Below are 13978 nucleotides of genomic sequence, written 5' to 3'. Positions count from 1 at the left end.
ACCATTCTGAGGAATTCAAGAAATTGTCCATCTTTTTTTTTTGGTTCTAGAGAGTTAACCCAGAAGCAATTTACACTGATTTACATTCCCAGCCTTGTGTGTGTGTGTGTGTGTGTGTGTGTGTGTTTGTGTGTGATGTTCTCACTAAGTTGCTTAGTGCCTCACAAAGTTGCTAAGACTGACTTGAACTTGCAATCTTCCTGTCTCAGCCTCCTGATCCATTGGGATTACAAGAAGAAATTATCAGTTTTAAGCAGAAAAATAAATCTAAAAAGAGTTAAGAAATACAGATTTTTTTTTTTTTTATCTAAAACACTTACTTATTTGAGATTTCAATGGCCAACCATTACAAGAAAGTGAGCTATATATCAAGTTCCCCAAACAACTTAAGATCTTTTTGTACATTTAACACTCCAGTTTAAACTCCAGGATGACTCTTAAGTTTGAAAGTTAAGACTAGAAGGATTCATGGAACAGAGCATATATGCATTTAAATTCAATGCTAATTTAGGATCCAAAGAAAATAATTGCAAAGATCTAACACTTTACAATAAAATACAGTGTCTTCAGTGTATCATTGTGTTACAGGAAAACTTGCAAACTGTTCTAACAATTTGTCTTGTTTCTAAAATTAATTGCCTTCAGCTGTTTAACAACACAGCATGATCAAGTCACATGAAAACTTTGAACAGATCAATAATAAAGGAATCCTAATTTATCCTTTGTTCATCACCATCACCACAAGATTAGTAGGTTTCAAAAGGGCCAACTGAATGAATCTTCAACTTCACCTATCATCAAAACATCATTCAAATAGAATGTATAACGCAGCTTCTCAGAGTTGCTAAACCAGTCAGATAAAAAAATGCAAAACAAAACAAAACAAAAAGCAAATGAAAACCTACACAGAAAAGAAAGATAGGGAGAGGAAGCATTTAAACATCTCTTATGAGCATATTATAAAATGCTCGACTTCGTAAGAGGTGGATCTCTCTTTTGCATGTGCAGGATTCAAGAAAGAAAATAAAACAAGGAGATGACTAATTTGATGGACAAAGGGATATTTTGTTGTATAAAGAGCTATACTTGTTTGGTTTCCTTTTGTCCTTCTATGGAGTCCCTCTTGTCTCTGCTAACAAGGACTAGAGCTATATCAAATGATAAGAAACAGAAACTGATGATTATTAAATTCTATATTAAGAAAACTATTTAATTAAACATATGAAAAGTATTTGACATACTTGATATACTTGTGCAAAGTATTTGATATGTTTGTGTAGGCAAATATGTACAAGTGCATGAAGAACTGTGTAAATAGGACACTTTTGATGAATTATGACTTAAGTATATCTCACTTTACCTAAAAAGGAGTACTCTCCACTTGGGTAAATAACCTATGCAATATTTTTAGGGTTATTTGCCAGTCTTTAAAGTATGATTCTCCCACAATGTGGGCAAAGAACATAGAAGAAAGCATTGTTTCAGTATATTCCAACAGGGTCAAGATAATCTCACCTGCAAAGATTTGGTTGTTTGAATGCAATATATATTTATGAAATCTATATGCATATACAGATATACACATATAAACATGTGTATATTCATATATCACAGAGATATAATTTTATAACACTGAATATAATTCATTTTGCATAATATAAATCTCCCATTGTCCTCTAGTTTTACAAATTAGAAAACTCACATGATTCTGAGATTAGTAGACTTAATCTTTCTTTGTTGTCAGAATATTTACAACATTAATTTGTTTTTAATAATTTTAAATGTCAAGTTTCCTTATTTGTAAAATGAGCCTTTATTAAACTTATTATTCAGTCTTGGGTTAAGAATGAAAGTGCCATGCCAAACAGAGAAACAACATGTATTCCATCTGTTTACAATAAAATAAAAAAAAAATCATAAATAAAAAAAAAAAGGAATGAAAGGAATCTAAAAATAATACACTTTAAAATTATTTAACTATAAGGAAATAGAATTAGAATTTGAGATCCAATGTTTCAAAAACTATAAGTGGCATTATGTTTTCTGTCTAATATAACTTAACTTCCTCGCATTTATTAAGATTATTTTACATAATTTAATGGATTAAATGATACATTTATGTAATTTATAAAGCTATTGCTAATCCAAATAGAATATTCCTACATAATTACTCATAAATTATTAAAAACCTGTCCATGAATGAGATTAAGGATACAGAATTTATGTTTTAGAGATAAATTATTCACTAGAGATATTGATATAAAATATATACCTACATATATATATACACACATATGTACATAAATTTTTAAATTTTGAGATCTTAATCTGGGATCATTATAGATATATATATACAGACTTATTTTGATTCCAGGTTAAAAATCTCAGAATGTAAAAAGGAAATTTCTGGGCATTTTGGTGAAAGCTAATAATTGATCACTTTATGATGTGTAAAAATATAATAAGTCATCATCTTAAGGACATCACTAAAGACAAATTCTTCTTAAAATATGTAGAATTTCTATATTCCATTTCCTTGTAAGACAGAAGACACTCTGTTGTGAGTACTTTGAAACTGCGCCTTTGTGCGGTTAAATGGCTGTTTGAAATGTTGATGCCAGGAAAAATGATGGTATCAGGAAAGGTCAGTTTTGACGCTTTGACCTTCTCCCTGCTCAACAGGTGATAGTGGAAGACTGGGAGCAGGCATGCAGGTGAGATTGTTGGTGAGCAAGTAATGTCTCTTTGTGCCCAGACAGGAAACTTCTGTCAACCAAAAATTTGAGTCACTTGAGATAATTCCTTTCCTTCTCTTCCTCGTGGTTCACACTGCATAAGGACTCCTCTCATACGATGACCACCACGGCGTCACTTCTCGCCTCCTTCGTATTGCTCTGTGACCTTTCTTTCCATTCATTGAACTGTGCTAGGAACCCACTTCCCTCGTAGGCAGTGCTGAGGCTGCTAGCACCCTGAAAACACCCACACGTGTATTGCTTCTTCAAATCAGCCTGAAAAATCTTCCTATTTGCACCACAAAATGAAGAAGATAAATCCCATTAAATGACCGTTTGACTTAGTCTTCATATTTTAAAAAAGACAAAACTTACTAATGCAGTCTGTTATTCAATTAAGTCAACTTATAAGAACAAAACCATTTTTCTACTGATGTAGATCTACTAAATATAATTACTTTGATATACTAAATATAGATGAGGTGGATGGGGTAATAATGCTATAAAAACAATTTGGTACATTAGAGAAAAGTATGTATTTAAGTCACCATAAAATAATTGAGCATCCTTGTATACCTAAAATACTCTATTTGGATCTTAATTAGTTGTACTGTAATGTGATGAATGAACTACAGCAGAAGAAAAGAATTCAGTGAATTCATCTTATCTTTCAAAGTTTGTAATGAGATTATCTTACTGGAAATGAAACTTGATTTTTTTTTTAAATTACCAAAGGACTTATTTAATATGTCATTTATTAGATATTTCTGAATGTATGCCGAACCCCCAAATGCATACAGGAAAGTCTCAATCTATATTGTACTGGTGCTAATGACATCCAAGCTAGCTCTTGATGCTAAAATAAGGTGCCACTCCAGATTATAGAAAATCTAACTTAACTAATTCAGGCAGCACTTGGAAATTGGATCATTGAGAGGAGGATTGAATGTGGCACAGCGTTGAATGTAGATGCATTTGTTAGAACCAGCTCTTCGTAAAAAGGAAACAGCAGCTTTTCAGTATGAAAAATAGTTTCTGAAAAGGTAATTTCAACTATATGGATACAAACCAGTGATTGTGATAAAAATGAGATAAAATATCAGGGAGGAAAAAGAAAATGGAATGAACAGAAGTTATCCATTTCCTGTAGGCCGCTGACCAGTTTCACCACGTTGATGAGCTTTTGTATCTAGATACTGGTCCTGGACTCATTTGGGAGTCATTGTGGCCATTTCAGTTTCTCCTCATTGTTGTCAGGCCTTCCCTATCTATCTCCCTTCCCCCTGTAGCTGTGTTAGGTTTTTACTGCTGTGAACAGAATACCTGAAAAAGAACAACTTGGAGGAAAAGTTGGCCCAGAGTTTCACTTCATGTTTGGCTGACATCATTGCTCTAGGTTTTAATTGAGATAAGACTGTCATGGTCAAAGGGTGTGGTGAAGAGTGCTGCCCCCCTCATACCAGCCAGGAAGCAGAGAGAGCAACCAGAGAGAGGGAGATGACCCTTTCCAGGACATGTTCTCAATGACCCATCTCCTCCAGCCACCGACCGCTGCCTACAGTTACCACCCAGTCAGTTCATTCAAACTACGATGGACAGATTCAGTCACAGCTCTGGTAATCTAATCATTTTACCTCTGAATAATCTTGCATTAATACAAGAACTTTTCAGGGACACCTTATCTCCAAAACATAACAGTAATCATTCTTAAAGCCAGAGTATATCCAGTCAGCATCAAACCACATTTCTTTTTGAATATGATTTCATCTGTGACTATCAACTGCATTGCTTCTATAATCTCATTCTTTTCTTTAGTTTTTTTTACATTTCAAATGAGATCAGTTAGTTGCTCTTATAATCTCCCCAACCCAAAAGTTTCAAGGGTATACAGTTAACCTTTAAAGTCTTTTTCAATGAAAATGTAAATGTGAAAAAATATTTGAACTTCAAATATATTCTTGTAAAAGTCATTATAACTTATTTTAAAATCTCTGTTTTCAGGCAAGTTGGCAGCATCTGCTGTTTCTTTGCTATAGTATGTGCAATTTTTTTTTTGCCTCAGTCTCCACCACTCCCTGTACTTGACTCATTTTCTTTGTTAGCATCTCCCTAGGAACATTCGATAGGCATTCTTGCAATAAGCATTGTTTTTAGTGGGCTGTAAAGAACCATTGAGTTAATAGTCAACAAATAAGTATTCTTCATTGAATGATTATGGCAGAATCTGCCAGTTGCTCAACACTATCTGTGTTTTTATTGACAACTGCTAGTGTATATTTCCAGGTCCCTTTGCAGTTAGGTAGTGACATGCATTCAGTTCTTGCCAGTGCTGTACAAAAGGAAATAATGGAGACTTTCCTAGGTTTGACCCTGAAGCCTTCCTGATCTTTCCAAGCTCTTTGCTTATCTGAATGGCAACAATGAAATGGAAGATTCTGAGACTCTAAACATGGTAAGGCCTTGAGATGAAATAACCTATGTCCCTGACTGACAGCAAGGAGAAGAGGTCACTGCTTACTTGTGTTGTAATATGACCTGATTGATTCACAAACCATTTTTGTGTTAAGCCATGGGGACTTGCACGATCCTTGGAAGAGATGTTTGATTTTCAGATCACGGCAAGTCTACTATTTGAAAATTATTACTAATACCGATTGCTTTAATGTTATACAACTAATGTTCTCTCATATTTTTCTTTAATTACAAGTTAATTTCATCAATATCTTTAAGAAATCTCTTAAATATCTTTAAGAAATCTCTTAAAGATATCTTGGAAAACTAAGCAATTTCATTATTTTATAAATTTCTTCAAATCAAGGAATGAGATTTTAATGTATTTTTATGAAATTCGCTAAATTAAGAGAAGCGATATCTCCATTAATAAATTGACCATATAACTCATTATTCAAACCATGACACTCTTTAGAATTAAAACTTTTTCTAAAAATAATCAAAATCATACAATGCCTATAATTGTGACTAACAAATTGACTTATTTTATTGAGCCAAAAGCACCTATAATAAATTAAATATATTTTTAAAAAAGAATAAAAAGTCCCAAAATTTTTTTCAAAACATTAAGCATAAAAAGTAAAAGTAAAATATATATTATAGCAAAATTAAACATGTTACTGCAAAATTTTTAAAAATAATTTCTCTGTTGATTGTCTAAAGTTAGAAATAAGCAATTCAGAATCATTATTCTTGTTACATATTTACATGTTCTAATCAACTTCCCAGTATATATTTCTAATGCCAATTAAAATATTTTTAATATTTAATTTTCAAATTTCATAAATATGATCATGATCTTTTTCACAGTTGAGTTGTATGCTCATTTAATTGAAAGGCTTGACTCCCTCAATTGACCCCCCTAATCTCAGACCAGAATATTTCTAACTGATGGAAAGTCCAGAAAATCTTTGACAAAGAAAAAAATAGCATTTATTCATCAATTCTTATGTCTTTTTCAAAAATGTGAATATATCAAAGCTGAAATGTTTATATGTTCTGTGTCTTCTAGTGTATTTCTTTCATAAATATTTATGCAAGAAAAGTCATTCTGCTAGTTTTTTCACATTTTAAGCTTTGTTTTAAATTATCTGCTATGTGCTAAAAGTTTCAAATATTGGATTTTAAATGTCCACTAACTGAATATTTTGACTAAAATTTCTTATTTTGAATAAATTTCAACTAAAATATATGATGTTGTATTACAAAATGCTAAATATAATAGTGGAGATCTTTAGGTTGATTTATGAAATCATTTTTCCAAGGGCAGACATTTCTAAAATATTATTTATAATGGACTTCAAGGAGAAAATGGACATAATATTATGCACATTTTCTTTCTCAAGAGCTACAGAACTAAAATTTTGAAATTCTGTTGCTCTGTGTGTGTGTGTGTGTGTGTGTGTGTGTGTGTGTGTCTATACATGTTGATAGTTGCAACTTCTGATTCAATTGATTAGAATATGATAACTAATATCAACTTTTCGATTTATGTCTGATGGTTAAATTTTTACTGAGTAAAATTCTAGTGACTTTCAATTTCTTAAACTGGATTAAAAATTTAACCTATAACAGGAATTGATTGACTTTTTATTTGAAGTGTTTGATGGCATTGATATAAACTGGAATTGTTTTATTATCCATGGAATTCTGATAACACAGTCATATATTGCTTTTTTCTTTCTTTTTTTAATTAGAGCATTATAGTTATGCATAGAAACTGGGTTCATTTGCACACAATCAAACATGCATGGAATTTGATTTACTCCATTTTATTACCTGGTGCTCCCCAGCTTTTCCTCCTCCTTCTTCCCTCTATTTTCCTTCCTCTATGCTATTGATCTTCCTTTCATTCATTTATTTTTGACATATAATGCTTATTAATTCACATTTTTTATTGCATAAAGAAAGATGAAAATAGAACAAAATACATGTTGGAAAGCTATCTTGGATTGAGTTCACAGGGTGATCTGTAAACACATTAATAGAGTTATACTTACTAAACATATATTTGAACACACACTTCTCATGTTGACTAGCTTTAAATTGATTCTTCTCTAGCAGATTTGACCTCTTAGATGTTTTGTGCTCAATTGTGTTACCAGCATGGACCAATGGCAAAAGTACATCAACATTTTGTGGGATTGTAATTTCAGCATCAACTTTCATAAACAATAGAATTTCAGAACTCATTTTTCCATTAAGTTTGTGCTGTTTTTGAGTTTATTTATGTTTTTTTTTATTGTTTCCAAACCACAAAGACAAAAGCATGCACATTCAGTGAATATAGAAATGCAATTTTGAGCAATAACTCTCAAAAGCAATCACCATAACAAACATCCATACCACATAGTCTCAACATAATGCGTATATTTCAAATATAGCAAATAAAAATTGTCATCATTTCTCACTAACCATGGTGGCTTTTATTACCTTCTAAGCTTTAGCATGGATAATGGGATGATGGCCCACTAGCTATTGTTGAAGTAATCAGCTATGATGGTCACATAGAAGAAAATACTTAATTTTATTAGGATGTTATCTTTAAAGATAACCACGGGTGGGGTGGAGGATAAAAACGAATCTCCATGCATGACAATTTAATTTGGGGAATAACAAAGAATATGATTTCAACCTTCAATAAGTAGTTCCAGGCCTGGATGGCCTCTGTTATGTCCAAGGAGTAAAGGTATGTTTGGGGTTTAAGAGAGAAAATGAAAACCTAGTTTAAGTGTTTTATAAAAAACTCATTGGTGTTTCTGGAGTTACATGAGTGCTAGATTGTAGAATGGCTACAATTATTAGCCATTAATTATTAAAGCTAAAATAATTGAATCTAATCTTAGAGTAACAGCTAATTGGTTGATAGGACTGGGCTTGCAAGACAGCATGCCAGGCCAGTGTTTTTATAAAGGTGGTGAATTATCTGTGAGTTCCTGTTATAAGGTAATTTGTGTGTCTATGGGCATCTACGCTCTCTCCTTCTCTGCTCTCTCCCTTTTCTGATTTGACATGGTCAAGTCTATCTTGAATGACAGCTTTCACAGAGACATTGGTTTTGTGGTTCTGGAAATAACAAGGAAATGAGAACTTAGTTTTAAGTTGAATTTCACAATTAAATATGTGGAAGAATTCAGTTTGCTGAGTTAGGTAACTTTCTTACCTAATAGGGAAATGGCAGATGCTGAAGATGAAACAAACATATACCAAAACCTTCCTAAGTTAATTCAACCATTAAGAATAATTTTGTATGAGAATAATAAATTAGAAACACATGCTAAATAAGCAACATGGATTTGAGGACAGGAAGTTTAACTTGGTAATCATCTGAGGAACTCAATGTTACTGAGAACTTCTTTACCAGAGAACTACATCTGAAATTGTCACCTGGTTAGAGTTTTGTTAATTAATCTCATTGTAATAAGTAAGTTTCCTTATCTCTACAAACTCAAAGCTCATAGGAAGATTGAAGTTTTAGAAAAGAGGAAAGCTCAGGGTCTGAATCTGGATGGATTGCTAATCACAGTGACAGTTAAATAATCTCACTATAATCCAGTTTGCTACATTGAGTCTCTAAAAATCTAATCTGAAATTACAATTATATAATATTCTTATGCCATAATAAAAGGTTTTTATGTTAAATGTATTTAAAGGTAGGAAACACATTGGAATAAGGTTAGCTGGGCATCCAGTGAGGGAGGTGTGAAAATGGAACACTGGAAAGCCAAGAGTCCCTTTGCCATTAACAGCTGTTTCAGACACAGTTACTAATATTGTGACCATTTTTTTCACAGCAGGAATGGTTTCAGCCTCCATTTTATATTACAACAAATAATTTAGGAAATGATTAATGAGATTTTTAATTATAGATTGAATTTATCTTAAAACAATCTGTGCCACTACAGCTGGAAAGAATCAAGCTTTAATTAGATCCAGAAAAACTCCACAGTGAAGAAAAACAGGTCCCTTTTCAGGTGCCCAGACCTTCCTCTGCCTGGCTCACCTTCACACTTGGCTGCCCGGCTCCTTTTTTTCAGTGCGTGGTGCTAATGAGGCCACGGTCATGCTTTTTCTCCCCATATGTGCCAGTTAGCTTCACTCTGTTCCAGTGCTACAGATTGTTTTTGTAAACTTGGGCTGCCAACTCAAAGATTTTGCCATTCATTCACCAGGGAGATCTGGCAGAAAAAGCACTGAAGATTCATTATGAAGTTAAAATGACTACTGGCTTCTTGGGCATGGGGGTAGGAAGGTTTACCTTGAAAAATCAGTGTCATCAAATTCTTAAAAACCATACAGTTATTCATTTAACTTGATTACTTTTAGTTTTACTTAAAAAAGTATTAAAGGGAGACAACAGAGAATAAAGAACACTAGGCTAGGACTTGAAACCCAGATATCATTCTGTTCTCCTTCCCAAAGTAGATGTATGACCTTGAACTGCTATTTAATTAGCTTATGCTCATCATCCTGATCTGGAAAGCTTGGGGATTGCCTCAGATAATTTCCCACCAACTAAGCTCTAATAGCTTATAATTCTATGATTCAAGATGCCAGGCTTGGGAGTATACTTGATTATGAGGCTGTCAGCTGGGAAGGGGACCTGATGCATCTTAAAAACTTGAACTGCATCTCAGGCAGATGGTTGTTAGTTGTTGGTTGTCAGGATTTCTTGTTGAGCAAAAATGTGCTCCCATGGACTTACAGGTGCTGCTTTTTGTAGCACTGGTTTTACAGTTTTGTTGCTTGCAGGAAGAGTACATCATCAGCCATCAAGCCAGGGGGAGAAATAGATGATACTGGTCTTGATGAATTTGCTCACTAACTCTCTTTCTTCACTTCATCTCAGCAGACTTGTGCCCTAGGCCTGGAATAAATACATTCTTCCCTGTCAAGTCCTGGGAATTATTTTTCATCATGAGCACAGAGTCTTTTTCAGTTTTGCATCACTGAGTAACTGTCAGAGACAAGAAACGTCTCTCCTTAAAATGATTCATTTGATTCTACCCAAAGACATCTTGTTGAAGGTAGAGGTTCATATGAAATATTTTGGCATGTGCATGCACACACACACACACACACACACACACACACACACACGAAAAATTCTTGTTTACTAATTTAATGAGGAGGAAAATCAAAGTTTATACAAGTCTACCATTGGGATTTGGCATTTGTTTTGATGAATATAGACTGAATAAAAACTGTAACTAAATCAAAGCACTCTTCTTGAGGAAAATAAATGATTATACCTAATAAACACAATACTCATTCTTTTAACCTGCTTACTAAGTAGGGTGTGGGGGTAACAGAGTTGGAAATATTTTTATTTGTGAATGAATAGATTTTCATGGCTTAGTTTTTCTGGGACATAACTTTGATCCATAGACATTTAAGTTTGTATGTACATGATGAAAATATTTCAATTGTGTTCACATGTACAAATACACACATGTGCATACACACACAAAATGTTGATTATTTATTTCATACTTTAATTGCACTCCATTTATTCTTGTACCTGTTTATATAAGAGAGTATAAAGTAAGTGGGCTTATACCATGACACTTCTGATTCCAAAATATCTGTAATTTTTTATATTGCAACCTGGCTCTATCAGTACAAACAAATAAAATAGTTGTTTTAGGAAGACTTAGGATCTAGCATATTGATATTGTATATATTGTGAAAACTGTGGTAAAATGATGAAAGGGGACAAACCCTCCTTGATGAGGAAAAGGATCCATGTCCTGGTAAAGAAACATAAAGAACAGACGGCTTAATAGATTCTTGCCACCAAAGTAAAATATATATGTCATGATTGGAAAGCAATTTCATATGCATAGAAAACAGACAAGTGCATTTATTAATTTTCATTCAGTAAATTCATTTTTACATTTTTTAGTTGATATGGGGACTAGAGATCATAAAGTATCTGTGTATACATTTTGCATGGAATTTAACTGAGTAGGAGAAATGAGTTGGTAGTTTATAGTTTAGGTTAAGAAACATGACATCCTATTTTGAAAGGATATAGATTTGGAAAAAGTGTAAAGTCCAAGTTGTCAGGACAATCATTTATAAAGGACTTGTAAGATCTCTGCTCCCACTACTGCCCCACACCATTTTCTTCTTCATGGTGCTGAACACTGAAGGAGATTAAATTCTTGAGAAATAACTCAAGGCTGAATAAAGCATAAGTACTGAAACATGGAAGGCACTCTATTTAAGAATAGAGAATAGAAAAGAAAACTAAAATCCACCTTCCTATTATTATTGTCCTGAAACAGGGAAAATGCTATTAGAGCCAAGAAGGAAGCAAGAGCTTATACAGGAAATGTAGCAGAGATGAGTTTATTGTCCTAGGCTGTCCTAGATATGATTTTGTACATAATTATTCTAAAAAATTGATTACATATTTAAAATTATTCATCAAATATAATCAAATAAGTAGCAGGTTATAAATTAATAATCAATAACAAAGAATTTTTAAATGTAAACTATAATAACAAATAATATTTGGGAAAGTGCCTATTTAAATAGTAAATAAGAATACTATTTGATAGTGATTCTGCATTAATCTACTAAGATAAATAAATACTAAATTACTAAGAAGATACATTTTTCAGAAACCTATAAAAATGCTAATATTCCTGTGGAGAATGTGTTAATTCACTCTATCTGAATAGTAAAATGAGTGATAATGATATTACACTTGATAAAAAATAAATTTTAAATGAAAACATATAAATCAATTTAAAATGATTTGTGGAACTAAAAAAAATTGGTTGACAATAAAATATGTTTGGTTTATAAGATTTAAAATATTTTGGGCATTAAATGTATAAATGTAAAACAAAAACAAATACCTGTTACATTTAAATTTTTGTGTGCCCACATATCAAAGTCACAGCATGAAGTGTGTAAAGTTATCAAGTTCTCGTTCAGCAACTTTAGGTATTTTACCTGTACTACTCATCATTCTGTGGAATTAAGAACCAGATTTAAGCAACTACAAAGGACAATTTTAAAATTATTTCATTTAGTGCGTATTTTGGAAATTTAGTGAAAACTTCATTCCAAAAGTTAGTGAAGCGTTCGTTTATTTGTCACATCTCTTAAATTAAGCAGATTCTTGTCGCTTTATGTTGTGGTTTCTTGTACTGTAAGGCAGAAGTTGTGCAGAAGCATTGCACTTACATCTGTGAAAAAGTGTCTATGCTGACTGGGTTACTCATCATTTTACCCATGACTTCTTATTTAAAAGTCAGGTAGGTGGCACCAATGGCCGAAGGTAAAGAAGTGTTGGGCTCACTGTCCCTACCAATCCCCAGACAGTTCACCTTGTCTTGGAAATTTGGAGATGTAACTCAAAGCTGATGTTGAAAATAATTACAAACAATCATGTGCTTCAAAAAAAAAAAAAAAATGTGCTGGAAGTAATGTACTTTAAAATTAATTCAGTTAACCAGCAGTTTGATGGGTTTAAAACAAAAATTAGGGAAATGGAAGAAAGGGTAAAACTATTGGAAAAACACAGTAGGGAATGCAAGTAGAGTGTGAAAACTGCTGTGGAACAGATTGCTGTTATAATTAGAGACAACATTTCACTCTCCTTTAAATACGAGTCCCTGGAAATTGCTCTGAGTGAAAGGGGGGCAGGCACAGCTGTTTGGGTGTACAGCTGGTAGGAATGGCAGAGACCAGAGCCAGTGAGATGTAAACCATTTAAAAAATAAACTAGCTAAGTAATAGTAGCACCTGGCTTGAGCCATAAACATGCATGATTCTTAAGAAAATAAAATATAAAGTCTTGATGAAGAATTGAAAATGCCCAGCTGACACAAAAATATATTACATGCATAAGATCATTTCTCTAAGTCTTCCATATAGAAAGAGGTAAAAAACCTACATGTAAAAGATATATATATATGTATGTATATATATATACATATATTATATATATATATAATATACATATATTATATATATATACATATATTATACATATATATATGTATATGTATATATACATATATATATACATATATATATATACCATATATATTTAATAGTATTTTTAAGGATCTCAATTCACTATACTTTCAGAATCAGGCAACACTTCATTACCTACAATGGAGTTAGTAATCTCAGGGTCTGAGCAAAGGCTCTTGGTTTTATGCCCAGAGAAAGGCTTGAAAAGAGCAGAAACAAAAATAAAAAGCAAATTTATTGTTCAAAAGTTACTTTCCTTGTGAGTCAGAGACAGGCAAACAGAACAATAGGAAAATAACTGGTTAGTAAACATCAGGTTGATTCAGGTACTGTTGTCATAAGATGGACATATATAATGATTATGGGGTTAATGATGTGTTATCATGTTAAATTGTGTCTTTTCTTCAACTTTAGCCTTGAGAAGTGATCACACTCTTGGTGACTGAGGGAGCACTTCTGCCTTGTGTGACCAAAAATCTACGAAATAAGATGCCTGGAATGGACACTCCACACACTCCATTGCCTGGACCCTGGAAGCTGTTTGCTTTCCTTGGAAAAATCTCACAGTCCAACTTTCTCCCTTATTTTGTCCTGTTATAAAATGCTGGACAATTGGGCTGGGGAGATAGCTCAGCTGGTAGAGTGCTTGCCTCACAAGCACAAGGCCCTGAGTTCGATCCCCAGTACTGCAAATAAATAAATAAAATAAAATGCTGGACAATTAGGAAATAAGGAAT

The sequence above is a fragment of the Sciurus vulgaris genome, assembly GCF_902686455.1.
Source record: "Sciurus vulgaris genome assembly, chromosome: 4".
Classification (NCBI taxonomy): Eukaryota; Metazoa; Chordata; class Mammalia; order Rodentia; family Sciuridae; genus Sciurus; species Sciurus vulgaris.
Note: the sequence above shows the minus strand (reverse complement) of the source record.